The following is an 8,315-nucleotide window of genomic DNA, read 5'->3' on the forward strand; positions in this document are numbered from 1 at the left end:
CTAATTTCTTTGGAGTGAAGTTGTGAATTTGACTAGGCATTTAGAGCTTGCGCATTAACTTACTGGATGCAGGCGAGCCCAAGAGAACTGCTGCAGCTTTCACCCGGTCCACAAAGCGCACCGAATCCGACCCCCGCCGTGCCGACGCCCTTGCGGTAAGCATCGTCGAGTCCAGACTCCGGGTCTCGGGGCCGCGCGGGCGAAGGCTCGTAGAAGGACGTGGGCGATGGCGGTGTTTCGCGGCCGGCAGTCACCTGCGCGCGCCAGCCCTGCCACGGCGACTCGGGCCGCACTTTCCCGTGGACTGCGGCCCGCACGGCATCGAAGAAGACGGGCGTAAGACGACGCGATCGGCACATGAAACGAGGACGCATCGATATCGCCAATAGATATGAAAAGTATACTGCCGAATGTTCAATCGTCGTACTTGATCCGACCGAGAATTGCTGACCAAGGATGTGAGCAGTAGTGGCCATCGAAATTTATTTATTTATTTATTTATTTATTTATTTATTTATTCAGAACACCCCTAAGGGCGCTCTCACAGGAGGGTATTACATAGGGGGGGGGGGGGGGCTATAACACATACAGGTACATGAAATGATTAATAGGGACAGAACACACGCAAACTAAACACAATGCAGCTGCTAAATAGATTAGAGTAAATATAGGGTCAATATTCTCACCGCATAGTCTTAAATATTCAGAATACATATTATGAGCCAAACAATAATGAAACTATAAAAATATTTTAAAATTGATCTAACCAAGGAAGGAAATACAGTCACAAGAGTACAATAAAACGCAGTCTACCTTACTACAAGCACACGCGCCATTAAAGTATAAAAGAATGACAACATCACCAATACCACGTGTGAAATACTTAATTAGGCAAACACGGCAAAAGATAACACGAACCACGAACATACGCAGTTTATACAGAAGACACGGTTTGCAAAAGAAAGAAGGGGGAGAAATACCGCAAGAGGTTCACACGTTTGCACTCATGTTTAGTAGGTTCGGAAATACAGTGATGCGTCGCAACAACGAATCACTGAGCTTTATAAATGTGTGTTGTATGTTAACGTACGGTAGCGACATGCGTGGGAAATTCCAGACAACACGGAAAGGGCGCACCAAACTGCCTTACCGTGCCCTCTGTATGCTTCACCACAATGTTCGACAGCGGGCACCTCGCGGGCGCGTCCATTTCTACCTGGCAGATAGCTCGTTCGCTTGCTTCTACCGCGTGCATATCAGAACGCGAGGGACAGCACACAAGGCTTCTTTTCGATGTGAAAGCACCGAGTGATGATATCGTGACGAGAACACTTCAGTTGTGCGAATGACCTATTTTTGTCACGATATTATGCATCTGGCGTTCCTACGGAATTTAGCAAGAAACGGCTTGCGCATCGTTCCACGTTCCAATTTTCTTGCTGTTGAAGGGGACGAACGAGCAGACTGGAAGGCAGAAAACGACGTGCTTGCGCAGTATACAATCTATAGTGTATACTCGGGGCTACCAGAAGGCGCAGCGATGCAGTTAAGCGCGCGCTGCCATGGTCTCTAGAACTTTGCTCGTAACTGTAGCTGCGCATGCCAGAGCACCTAGACAAATGCTGTACTGCAGTATACTTCCTCCTGACAGCGAAATGAAGCAAAATTATACCGTGGTCTTGTGCCCAAACAATCAGGTCAGACGCCCTTAAGTGGATTAGTAGGTATAAAGCATCTTGCACACAAGTTATCGGTCGCAACGCTACCTTGCAACACTGTTCATTCGTAAGACTTATAAAGCTTGGATCTGGGTCTGAAATCAAGACATTGGTTTGAATGTGGGAATCTTCAGAGGAGGGTCGAGGATAATTCTGCATTACATGAGCTGTCCATGAGAATTGGCTGCAGTAAAATCTTTTGTAAAGTAGCCGCCAAGGCTGATAATTGAAATACGCGACCACATTGCTTAAGCCCTGAAACACCATCACTGATACCTCACGATGCTATTTGTGAGCAATATTAGCTGTTTCAGTAAAAGGGCGTTGCACAAACGACCCTCCGAAACGAGCGTCCCTTTGTCAACAGTAAACTTATTAGGACAAGCAGTGACCAACCATTTTCGTCGTCCCACTCGGACCTCGTGGCGTCCCCTGGCAGCTGCGCGACATTATTCGGCTCTTCTTCGTCCATCGGAAGTGGTCTGAAGAAGACGATCACGCTTGTAAATCGAGAATGCGTCAGAAATGGACAATGTGGACAGATTCACACTAGTCGTGGTTTCTAGAAGCAGAAAAATACTTCGGTGTTTTTATTGTAGAAAACAAAAATATTTTTCTATATACCGCAATTCAATTTTTTTAATTTGAATTCCAGAATGTTTCATTTAAAGAATGTTATGTGGTTGACTGTGATAAACATGTTATAATTTAAAAGGGGTTCCTAGTCGAACAAGATAGGAATTTTTGATAAACATACACTAAATAATGTTGACGCCACGGCATTATTGTTCATGTCTTCACCCGGAATCACAAACATCATTTTTCTTCTTCGATTCTTCTGTTCAAAAAAACAACTAAATTTCCAAAGTTCCTGTTGCAAATTTAATGTTGTTGGTATTGGTGTATTTAGTTTGTTTACACAAGCTTTTGTTGTGGCATAAAGCTGCGCTCTCCATTGCTTTTTACTATTCTATAACTCTGCACAATTAGTGCTGCTAAGTACAATCCAATTCTAATATTATCTAATCACTGTGTAAAATACAGTCCTATACAACCGCTTGATTTTCCTGTAAGCTGAGTGCAGTGCAGACAGCCGGGCATTCAGGCATTTCTAGGGTGCTCACAACAGCTTTAGGATTTAGGGTTGAAGGGGCACACAACATATTGTGACAATTGTTAGACAAAAAAAAGATCTGATTCTGAAATAGACAGGCAGTGATGTAATTCGTATTGTGATTTAATTTTTTTGCACAAGCACTAATAGAAGCCTACATGGTGAAGTTTGCTCACGCAATTGGATATGACTGCTCCACCGAATAGAGTTGACTAACCTTGCCGACACCAGTTCAACAAGGAATACCCTGGAGCTAACGTTTTTACGAGCGGACTTGCGCCCGTACGAATTTGCCTTGTCCAAGCAGCTCTGCATAGCACAAAACTACACACGTATGTGAAAAAGCACATGGACAACGTCAAAGCTATAGAGACGATTCCCCAAAAATCCCACATTGCAACTCTTCTCGGCCTTGTATAAACGTTGTCTAAGCGCATTCCGGCTTCAAACGCCTGATTACGTTAGCTTACTGAAAATGTCATTCAAATTAACTAACCTGGCGGCACGTATTACTTGAAACTAGAGCAGTCGGGTACGTGCCAGTTCAAGAACTCGAAATTGCTGCGAAAACCCGCAGCCATAAGTGCCGAAATCGGCACGTACATATCGAGAAACGTGAACACCAGGTTTGTTTTCCAATGTATAGGCGCCTCTATCACGGCGATGTTAGTCACGCAAGACACTTACTGAAGCACGGAGAACTGCATCGCTTTAGAGTGACCCGAAGCCACGAGGAAACAGAAAACGGCCAGAACAGCAGCCGGTGTCATCTGCAGAAAACAGGTGAGCTATTCAGTGATCATCAGTGTGATCATAAAGAGTGATGCACAAGTGTAGATGACATTCTCCCTTCTTCTCGTGAACAACAGTGTTATCTCCTCGAGATTTTAACAACAAAACGTGTTAGTGGACATGAATCAATCAATCAATCAATACTATTGTTAAGAGTAATTTCTTCATTAATCTATTCACAACGCGCAGAACTCGACGAGCAAGATGGCGCCAGTCCAGCATCAACCAAAAACTAACTTCGTCCTCTTCTTTCATGCAGCCGCGTTTTAGCGGCTGTTATGTATCAATATCATAACAAATGATTCACCTGCAACTTCATCAGACTGCAGGTTTATTCAGCTTCGTCGAACGCTCCGATATTAGCCTTTACATAGGTCAGAAGTGAACATCTCTGCATTTGAATACATCTTGGAAACAAGGAGCTCTTAGAAGCTTAAGACTTCAGTGGAAAAATAATCCAAAGTTATAGAAGTAGCATATGCGTCTTCCTTAGAGAGAGAGAGAGAAAATTTAATGCGGAAAGGCAGGGAGGTTAACCAGAAAACATATCCGGTTTGCTACCCTGCACTGGGGAAAGGGTAAGGGGAAAGGGAGGAAGAGAAGCACAAACACACATACACACACTCGCACACAGTAGTGTCACAATCGTTCTACGAGGCGGGTCGCTCGCAGAAACTTCATCAGCGGCTTCGTTGCTTTCTGGCGTGAAGCTCGATCTTTCCGACATTCCAAGATTGACTGCTCAGAAAATGGCTGGTCGTCGAGGCGAGCAAACACTGCTGAGAGGGACTGTCGCTGAGAGCTGTACTGGGGGCACTGACATAAAATATGTTCAATTGTTTCGTCATTGTCGCAATGGTCGCATGTAGCGCTGTCTCTCATTCCGATGCGGCAGGCAAAAGCGTTCGTGAAAGACACCCCAAGCCACATACGGCAGAGAAGGGTCGTCTCGGATCGGGGTAGGCCAGATGGAATAGTAAGTCGTAGGCATGGGTCCAGGCGGTGAAGACGGGTGTGGAGAAAACCGGGCGTATTCCGCATAGACCTTGCGACATCCTGCGCAAGCGTATTAATCTTTGCTGCTGCGTCGCTTCTTGATAGTGGAATAGGTTCCATCACTCCATTTTCGTGAGCATTCTTAGCTGCATTGTCGGCATGCTCGTTACCGATGATGCCGCAATGGCCTGGTAACCACTGAAAAGATATGTCATGTCCTTCGTCTATTAGGTGATGGTACAGTTGTCGTATTTCGAGCGCCAATTGATCTTGAGGTCCACGACGTAGAGTATTGTGTAGACATTGGAGAGCTGGTTTCGAATCAGTAAAAATGCTCCATTTTTGTGGTGTCTCTTGGTCAATCCTGCGGAGTGCGCTGCGGAGTGCCGCGAGCTCCACGGCTGTCGATGTCGTCTTGTGTGACGTTCTGAACTGGATGGTTTCGGCTCTTGCTGGGAAGATCACAGCTCCTGCAGATCCTCCAACAGTTGTCGAGCCATCCGTGTAAAGTTTGACATGATCTTTGTATTCTTCGTGTAGCATGAGTAGAATCATCTGCTTTAAAGCTGGCGCCGAGAGCTCCGCCTTCTTGCGAATCCCCGGCACCTTCGGTGAGAAAACACCGCCCCTGCCCCGCCGCGGTGGTCTAGTGGCTAAGGTACTCGGCTGCTGACCCGCAGGGCGCGGGTTCGAATCCCGGCTGCGGCGGCTGCATTTCCGATGGAGGCGAAAATGTTGTAGGCCCGTGTGCTCAGATTTGGGTGCACGTTAAAGAACCCCAGGTGGTCTAAATTTCCGGAGCCCTCCACTACGGCGTCTCTCATAATCATATAGTGGTTTTGGGACGTTAAACCCCACATATCAATCAAATCAGAAAACACCGCCCGGCATGCGCGGAACGCGCAGCACTGTTTCAGCAAAAGCTGGAAGAGCGGCCATTCAGAGTCTTTTTTGAAACACTCTTTGGGTATAGCTGCTGCAAGCACACTTACAGGAAATGCACTACGGCGTAAATAATTGTGTTGTATAGGCAGGCATTCACTTAAGTATTCTTCGTCATCTGTCAGAGAAGCCTGGTACCCGCTGAACACTAGCAAGGAATTTGGCGCAATTTTTATGCTGCTGACGGCGATGATTAATTATGCCAGAAGCTTTCGTAATCCCCACGATCTCCCAAAGTGGGTATGCGCCACAGTTAATAGCTGAATGAGATCAAGTTTTTGTAATGGGTTGGATCATTCAACGATCCACTCGCTGCACTATTCGCATTGTGTGACATCTGGTTGGTCCTTTGCTGTTCTAAAGCACTTTATTATATTCCTTCCGCGACACGATTCATTTCCCTATATGAAGCCTGCTTAAGACCAGTTTGCAACGGAGTTCGAAGCACGGGCGTGGTTGAGTGTTAGAGTACTGGGCTGGCACGCAGGAGATCCTAGTTCCAATCCCATTGTGTTGTTCGTGTAGTGTATTTATTGAGATACTTTTTCTTAAATCGTGCGATAGTGGTTACGGACAACGGCGGTGGACAACTACAGCGCACGTGACCTCTGTTGTGATGTTATAACAGCTTTCGCTGCAAAAAGTTTGGTTTTTCGCGTGTACTGATAAGACACAATTCACGAATATAAATAGACCAACTTCAATGATGCGGACAGAGACGTCGGTCTTCCCACACAACTGTACCTTTCCGGCGTCCGGAACACCCACCAGTGTTCTTAACTAAACAATTTATGTTTTATTTCTACCCATTTCGAAGAAGTCCTACATTCTACCGAAATTGCGGATTGTGCCAAGTGCCGTGACAAACGCAGCCGCGGCTATCCCATTAATATTGCATAGAAGATCAAATTGGCGTGAAATGACGTTTGGAAGCTGATTAAGTACATGCTATTTTTAATAAAATAGGAGTGGGGATAAGCGGGGGTAGATTAGGGGCGGAACACTAACGCTATGAGTGAAGTAAATTTAACGCATGCGCACTGGCGACAACCCATGGCTATTCTGCTATTCTGTCCACCTGAATTCCGCATTGATTGATGGATATGATGGGTTTAGCGTCCCGAAACCACAGTATGACTATGACAGACGTCGTAGTGCAGGGCTTCGGAAATTTCGACCACCTGGTGTTCTTGAATGTGCGCCCACATCTGAGACTATGGGCCTACAGCGTTTTCGCCTCCGTCGAAAATGCAGCCGCCGCGGCCGGGATTTGATCCCGTGACCTGCGGGTCAGCAGATGAGTACCTTAACCACTAGACCACCACGGTGGGGTCGCCTGTGACGCATACGCGACGACGGGAACTAGGGAACTGGTCGCACCACTGCGATGATAAATGGCTCTAGCATTTCGACGTTTGCTTCCAACCGTTTCGGCTGCAAGATGTCAACATTAGTCATACTGGCAATCAGATATGGTCAACGTTCGCAGTGTCTGTTTTCCCGGTAACCAGGATATTTGTTCGAAAAAATTTCTCCTGGTGGTCACCTCCCATTGGCTCTCATACGTCACGTGACTAACTGCCATGGGGAAAGAGAAAAAACTGGCTGCTGCCGGGCAGACTGGTTGCGTTAGATTAGGTTAGGTTAGCGTGCGTTAGATTAGATTAGGTTAGGCTGCGAGACAGACTGGATCGACGTGGCCCAGCTTGCGTTGGATTAGGTTAGGTTACGTTAAGTTATGCTGAATAGGTTTGGTTAAGTTCTACCGGTTGCCAGGAGAATCATACAAAAGTTTATGCCGGCAGTTAGTCACGTTACTTACGAGAGCCAATAAGAGGGGACTGCAGGAAGAAATTTTTTCGATCAATTATCCCGGTTGCCGGGAAAATAGGCACACCCGACAACATTAGCTCAGCAACCTTGCACGGCGAGACATGAGTCCTGCATTCATCATCATTTCGATAAATAAACATATGCGTTCCGGCTGGCTAGAATACTTGTATGCAATGCATAATGTATAACGCCAATGTTTTTGTATCAATGACATATACTTCTTGGTCATGTTGCCATCTGTTCTGTCCTTCGTTACCATATACGGCATCTTAGACACCAATACCAAGCTGTAATCCACCGCAAAGTTTTTAGTTGCTATTACCATACAACGAAATGTACAATGTGGCATTTTCGCCTCAAGGATTGTCACCGCCGCAACCACGCATCGAATTTCTGTCCACCTAGTGACCAAAAAGCAGTCGCCGTCATTTGTAGCCAGTTCCACCGCCACACTGGGCCAACTGCTTGGCATCAGAAAATGAGCTACATCAAGCCCCTGGCGTTACGCGCTGTTCTTGCAACGCCTCCTCAGACATCGCTAAGTGCTAAATGTTGGCAACGAAGAATAGCGATGCGCTCACCTTTTCAAAGCCGTAATCGAAGGGCATCGAACCGTGCACACGCGACGAAAGAGCCCGTGCGGCCTTCTTTGGTTTCTTTCCGATGTCATGCGACACGTGGCAACACCATTGCGCCTGTTCTTTTTTTTTTTTAGTTAGTTCACTAAATATAGATACTGCGTAATCATTAGCCACGGTGAAAAGGTAATACGTACGCTTGTCTTACCCCCGTGGAGCGTTGAGTGAACGCCCGTTCACTCAACGCTCCACCTTCACTTGAGAAAGTAGGGAGCCTACATGAACGGCCGTTCATGTAGGCTCCCTATTGAGAAAGTCAATGGGAGCGCCATCTCTAGGCAG

The sequence above is a fragment of the Rhipicephalus microplus genome, chromosome 2 (genome assembly GCF_043290135.1).
Source record: "Rhipicephalus microplus isolate Deutch F79 chromosome 2, USDA_Rmic, whole genome shotgun sequence".
Lineage (NCBI taxonomy): Eukaryota > Metazoa > Arthropoda > Arachnida > Ixodida > Ixodidae > Rhipicephalus > Rhipicephalus microplus.